The sequence below is a fragment of the Pinus tabuliformis genome, chromosome 1_1, assembly GCF_031772625.1.
Source record: "Pinus tabuliformis cultivar Carrire ecotype Pingquan chromosome 1_1, CPIR1, whole genome shotgun sequence".
Lineage (NCBI taxonomy): Eukaryota > Viridiplantae > Streptophyta > Pinopsida > Pinales > Pinaceae > Pinus > Pinus tabuliformis.
The window spans coordinates 867,281,417-867,288,822 of NC_142297.1; the positions used below are offsets into that span (position 1 = coordinate 867,281,417).

Consider the following 7,406-nt stretch of genomic DNA (forward strand, 5'->3'; position numbering starts at 1 on the left):
AAAATGTTAAAAACTTTTTCTTAGTATTTAGAATAAAGGAACCTAGAGTTTTCATCCATGGTGATCCCAAAACAATGTCACTATCGTTAAAAGATAGGGTTTGCACGGTGAATTGTGAGGTAAAGGTATAATCTCCAATATTTAGGTGTAAATTGCTTATATCGTATTGTTTGCCAAAAAATTTGTTTCAACTATATTTAATTCAGGAATCACCAATTGATTAGCACATTTAGGACTAACATAATTACTTCTTTCAGTGGGACTCATAGAGATTATGATGTCTCTTCCTGCGAGTGATCCTTTGACGTTAAATAGTGTGCGAACACATGTACTACGAGTTTCAGGGAACCTTTCATTACTAGTCTCCATTTTTTGCTTGATGTTTTTATGTAAACCATATGTCAACTAGAGCTATTTTTATTATAAAATATCACTTATTTCTCCTATATATATTTTTCATATATTCTCCTCTTCTTCTTCTTCTTTTGGTTCGCTCTTTTAATAAAAAATTTATATAATAATAATTTTTTTATATATAATTATAATTTATATATATTATAAAATTATAATTATATAAAATTATTATATACTTTTTTGAGACCCATTTTTCCTTTTATGTGTAACTATATAAGGCTTATATAGTATCCTTTTTTATAATTATAATAATATTTTTTTCTCAGAAAATTTGGATGAGACGTGACTCTTGGTACGGTCACAATTCACACTTTTTTTTTTCTCCGATGTTATCAAAATATCTTTTACTTTTAAAATACCATGAGCTATTACCATGGGTTGTTTTTAAAACCTCCTATAAAAAGTAATATTTACCTTTCACATAAGAGCTTTTGTATTCTTGTTTCTTTAACTTTTAAAATACCATGGGCTATTACCATGGGTTGTTTTTAAAACCTCTGTTAAAATGTTCTCCACATAAAAAGTAAAACGTATTCCTTTTTTTTTTGTTTTTATTTTTTTTTCGTTTAACTTTTTAAAATACCATGGGTTGTTTTTAGAACCATGGGCTTCTTCACGTAAAAATCTTTAAATATACTTGGTATGAGATTTTGTATCCGTTTTTTTTTTTTTTTTTGTTTACTTTTTATTTTCTTCTTCTTTTTTTAATTTATTTACTTATATTATTTTGGTTATTTTTTTTTTTTTTTTTTTTCAGGGCCAAAGGCCTAAAAAATAGAGAATCTCCCAATATATAGTGAAACGCTTCAATTATGACAGCAAGAAGGTTGATGATAGGTTGATAGCCAAAGGCCTAACGTGGCTCTGATACTGATACCAAATGAAGCTAACAAAGTTCCTTCTATAAATTAATTACTCCAAAAGACTTGGAATATCAAATTATCCATTAAGGATATAAATATTATATTAAATAAAATGAATAAGAATGATAATGATAATGATTTACAATGAGAACAAGAGGCTTGCTTATATATCACGCAAGCGTCTCTTCATGAAGAGTCATGTCCTATTAGACATGCCTCTTCAACCTAATTATTAACTTAACTTAACTATTATTTATGATTATTATCTTTTACATTATATTTATATTATTTATATATTTTATTCGTTACACTATATTCACCATGCGTGTTTGCTATACCTTTTCAGAGGGTTATATGAAGGAATATACAGAACTGTACTGTGCTTACACATTGACTAATCATTCAACTGTTCAATGTGCTCAAATGTTGATCCTCTTAACATTCATCCCTCAAAAAAATTTCACAACAAAAGGATTATCATAAGCTCTTAAGAGTTGGCCTTTATGTGAATTCTTGAGAGCTTAGAAATATCCTCTTGTTGCCAGAAATTGTAAGAATAAATATTACAGGGTCAGTCCCTGAGAGCATTGTGAAGCTGAATGAATCAATTAACATGTTTGTAGAATTTTACTTTTGAATCTGGAAACATATCTCGATTCTCAACCCATCTCATCTGATTCCTGTACAGAACTGAACTTTGCTTACATGTTAACTATCATTCAACTGTTCAATATACTAAATGGAAATCCTGTAACATTCACTCCTCACACATTTCTGACAACAAAAGGGTTATCATAAGCTCTTAGTACTAGCTCTTACAACATCTTAAGAGATTACAATAACACTCCTGTTACAAGAAATTGTCAGAAGAAATCTTACAAGACCATTACCTAAGAACATTGGACAGTTGAATGCATTAGTTAACATGTTTGGAGAATTCTTACTTCAAATCTGGATCCATCATATGATTCCTGTATGTGGTCAAAATTGTCTTGAAGGTACCTACATCATTCAACACACAAAGCTATTCAGCACAATCGTTAATAGAAAACATCACAACTGCACAATATAAATGGTGCATCTAAATTGGCATTCACATGTCTAAGGTCTTTTTGGCATATCTGGTGTGGGTGTAAAAGGTTTCTATTAAATCTCATAAGCCTTTTTAACTATTATAAATAAACCACTAAAGTAAAACAAACAAATCAGTTATAAGAACTGAAAAGAAAGCTTGAAAAAAGATTAACATTTTCTAAAAGGCAAACACTAGAACACACTTCAAAATACTTTTCCTTAAATAATTCTTCCACCTGGGATCAAATTTGAAGGGCATGCGCGTATTTCAATATGAAATCATACTATATTTTCAACCTATGTTGGCAAGTTAAAATTAATGTTCCACCAACACTCTGGGACAGGGAGACGCATGTTTGGGGAGATGCACAGGGGGGACATGTGGGAGTACCCTCAAATTTTAGGGAAAAGTAGGGGGGACAGTTGGATGTGGGGGTATATAATTTTTTTAATATATATATTTTCAATAATGAAAGCATAAATACATTGATCGATACATGATTGAATTAAATAATGAAATACACTGATCCATATTCATCATTCATACTAATACATACATCATTCATCCATACACCACGGGATTCAATAATGAAATAGGTTGATCCATATTCAAAGTTGGAAATCTCCAATCATGCCACCTAGCCACAGCATCTGCAAAAGAGAAAGTGCCCAAATAAGGACCATATTGCAAGTACACGTGACACAACCCAATCTGTCAATATGTATTGGAAGGCAGAGCACTGGATGAAGAGAGATGAAAACTCATACAGATTCAATTGGACCTACAACCCATTCCAGCCACAAAGCTGGAAAGAGCACAATAAAAATAAAAGCCCACACTGAATCTTATCACTGTTGTGGATTTTGTCCTTAGAATGACATGAGACATCCCAAATATGATGCCCAATCTGATATGTTGGCTCTTCTAGCATGGATGCAAAGAGAAAGCAATTACAGTACGTGATCTGTTTTCTATAATATAAGACTATTTTTTGCTCAGAAAACATTAAAATAAAGCTAGAAAAAAAACCCACATGCATTACATATAGAATATCATTGCTTTGGGAAAGCCCTAAAAGCCAAGTGTGTGTACTGTGTGGAGACTAATATCAAAAGAGGACCTCTGGAATCAGATTCACATTCAAAGATATATTGAGCCCAATTCAGCAGAAGACAGGATTGGAAACCCAAACAAGTCAATCAGCAATGCATCCATATTATTGAAAGCACTGACAATAGCATTCCTTTTAATAGAAAATTAGTTGGCATGGAAGGTTCGCAATGAGGCTAAGGCAAAGATCAGTATAGACCCATGGATAAGCAGTGGAGCTGAGTACAACCTGCCAGAAGCAGTGATAAACTCTCTTCAATCAGGCCCAGTCAGCTGGACCAGGAAACTCCTCCATTTGGCAGCAGGATTGGAAGAGCACTGAACAGAGAGGACTCAAAGGCCAAGACAATATTCAATCGAAAGGATTTATAAACAAATCAAAAGTGTGCCATGCCTATATAAAAGACTCTGATGATGAACATGTCTGGTCTAAAATCCAGCCTTGGGGATTTACACTCCAAAGTTAGGATAAGAATCATATGCCCTGGATAGACCAGAATGCACACTCTCATGGTGGAAGCGCATCTGTATCAGAACCTTTCAAAAGTTCATTATTTACATGCAGTTGGCAATCTTAAATAGAGCACCCACATAGGAACTTCTTCAGAGAAGGAATGGATCAAGTCCAAGCAAATGTATAATATGTAAAAGAGGTGAAAAGAACATAGGCCACTCACTGATATTCTGTTCTTACTAAAGGAAAGTCTGGACTGAAATGGATAGTTTGAGAAGGATAAAGGACTGTGGACAAGGAGGATATGCTGAAGAGTGCTTTAAAAAGAGGTAGCAAAACTCAGATCTCAAAGACCTCAAAGGTCTTCCTCTAATAGTATCATGGGGAATCTGGAAAGATAGAAATGTTGAAATCTTTGACGACAGGTATATAACTCATTTTCAATGTGCCTTCCAAGGTCAGTCAATCTTCTCAAACTTCAAAGCTTTTTCATCAACCCCTACACAGAAAAAGTTGATTCGTGCTCCTATGGACAAATCTGGAACATGGGGATTACTTTGATGGAGCTAGTCAAGGTACCCCCAAAAAAAAGGGAAGTCAGAGGTGTGCTCTATCTCAATAACTCTCACTATATCAGATTTAAAATAGATTTAGGTGAGGATCAAATAACTAAACCGAGCTTACTGCCCTAACAATACTCTTAAAACTAGCAGCCCACAGTGGCATTTCAAAAATACAAGTGTTTGGTGACTCATTGTTGTTAGATAGTGTACCCCAACTCATCTTCTACTAGGTTGGAGCACGCATGGCAGATCCGGGCACCTTCTATGCAGCAGCATTACACAAATCCATGCAGCATTAAATTTCAAACAACATAATGATCTGTTGGTGAGAATGCAGCAATAAATAGACAGTAAGGGCACATCACAAATTTTAGTATTCCAGCAATAAGGGCACATGCACGCATGTATGCACCAGCCATAAATAGAATAGGATAAGTTTATCATTAGAATTGAGGTCAAAGATAAAGTGCTAAAGTTAGATGAGGCAGTTCTGTTTTATTTTTCGCAGTCTTTTTGAATTCATCTTTTATCAGTTAGATAGGGCACAGATCCAGAGATCTAACCAATATATCTATTTATAAACCCTAGGTGTCACTTATAAGAGAGAGTGAGAGTATGGATCTGTAATAGGGTTAGTTTCAGTTCTTACACAAAATCCTTTCTAGCAAATTTTCTAGCAGATTTTTATTCAGCAGTATTGGAATAGCAGTAAAAGGGGCTTTTGACATTGATCTATGTGTTCCAATGTATGTATTCCAACTGTGTTTCAAGATTATAGTTAGATTCAAATTGCAGTTTTGATTAGCCTTTAAATTTAGACAGTGTTAGTTTTCATTAGAAGAAGAATCTGTTTACAATGTGTTAGACAAATTCATAATGGTATCAGAGAGGTTTGTTGAAACATTCTAAAAATCCTTGAATAGATAGTAGGTCTGCTACCTATGAAAGGTAGCAGTCACAAGGCTCCAGGGGTCAGATGCTGTGATCCATGCTTGAGAAAAGCACAGTGAAGTTTCAGGTTGTCGGGTTCTTTGTTAGGCCGCTGATCTGTTTTAACTTTTGTTTAGGCTATATTCCAATGCAGCAGTATGGCTACAGTCAATCTCAAATACAAGGACAGATTGGAAGGTCCCTCTTAAAGATATTGTTGGAGTAGGATTTGTCTAACTTCTTTGAGAAACTAGTTGTAGAGCCTGCCAAGCAGCCAAACCTGTGTAATTGGTAAATCATAAAAAGAAGATGGCCAAGGTCAAGTGAGTCATACTTGAACCTAAGAAGGATCATTAGATCCTTCACATCACCAAAAAGACCACAATAAAGTACATGTTTGATGCTCTAGTCACTCTATCATAGTGAGAACATCAAACAGAAGACGTTGTTAAGAAATAAGCTTAATCCCTGCAAATGAGCAAAAGGATATCGTAGTTGCCTACTTAATGAAGATTATTGATCTCCATGATCAGCTTGCAGCAATTGAGAGGAGGTGAAGGGTGAAGAGCTAGTACCCATTGCATTAAATAGGTCCTGTTCTTTTTGGAAATTTTTTGGCTATGACATCTGCGCCAAAAATTTAAAAAACTTCCCATTTTTAGGAGGCTATGGAATGACTTCAACTAGAAGGAGACTATTGCAGGTATTGAGGAGGATCAGAATGTTGTCCTCATTAGCAAGAGGAAGAAGGGCAACAAGAAAAGAGAAACTAAGAAGGGTTAAAAAGGGAAGCCAGAGGAGCCAGGTTCTTTAACCAGGGAAAGAAGGACTTGAGCCACATTAGTGCTTCAAGTGTCAAAAGTTTGGGCACTTTGCTTCCAATGTTGTCAAAAGAAGGGGAAGGGCAAGAAACAACGGCAGAAACAACTTGCAAGGAGTACAAAAGCATTAGCTCAAGTGGATGAGCTTTCATCCAATCTCGAGATACACTTCTCAATGGTCTCATGCCTGTCATCTGACATCATGTCTGACGTCGACTAGTATGTGGACAGTGGGATCCATCAAGTGATATCCTTAAGCTTACTAAGTTATTGATGTTTTGTATGTACCTAGCTTAACTAAAAATCGCTTTCCAATTTCATTGATGATAGAGCCTACATATATGGCTAACTTTGAAGATCAGCAAGTCCTCATCCTAAATTGCAAGGGATTCCTATAGGGTATGATAGTGACAACTTTTGTGAGCTTCGACAAAAGAGACTAGGTCACTTGCACTAGTGAATGTTTCCAATCTTGAAGAACATGGTGTGGGGATTGCCAATCTTCAAGGCTGAGAAGAAAGGAGTGTGCAAGGGTTGTGCGCTTGGCAAGCATGCGAAGGATGTTTAGTGAACATAGGTCAAGAGGGGTTTCTGACCTAATCAACTCAAATGTATGTGGGCCCATCTCTTCAACTTCCTTATCAAGTAACATTTATAGCACTTGCTTTTACTTTAGACCTTACTTCATGTGAACAAACGACTGTACTAATTAGAGAGATATACGTGTGATTAAACTCCATAAAAGCCAATCAAGCTGAGTAAGAAACACCAGTATTACGTGCTTTACATGAAGTTCATACCAATCATAGCTCTTTACCTCTTTCAACTAGTAATAAGAGTATACATACTAGTGATTGTTATGGAAACATAGACCTGTAGTAAGCTTGTTAGATTAGTGAACAAATCACCATTACCTTGACTCTTAAGCATACCATATTTATGTAATGAATAGAGTTGCAATATCATAACTCGTATGATGAAGCTTAGAGTCATTCAATAATAAGAAGCTTACTATGAGTACCATCTTATTCAACAGCTTGATAGCTTAAGTAGTGTTATCACATTAATGAAACAAAGTGTATATTCACGCTTATATAATAATAAAAAACCAACTGTTATAATGAGGCAATATGTCCTATAGATCAATGGGTTTGGTTACATTTACATTATACTTAT

General features: G+C 34.8%; 1 long non-coding RNA gene across 1 annotated transcript; it reads right to left on the reverse strand.

Moving 5' to 3' along the window:
• Positions 1–1,590: 1,590 nt before the first annotated feature.
• LOC149217034 (uncharacterized) lies at positions 1,591–4,109 on the reverse strand. The gene is made up of 2 exons (XR_016251186.1): positions 2,909–4,109; positions 1,591–2,279 (listed from the first exon to the last, which is right to left on the reverse strand). It is a non-coding gene; the product is annotated as an uncharacterized LOC149217034 (long non-coding RNA).
• Positions 4,110–7,406: the final 3,297 nt, after the last annotated feature.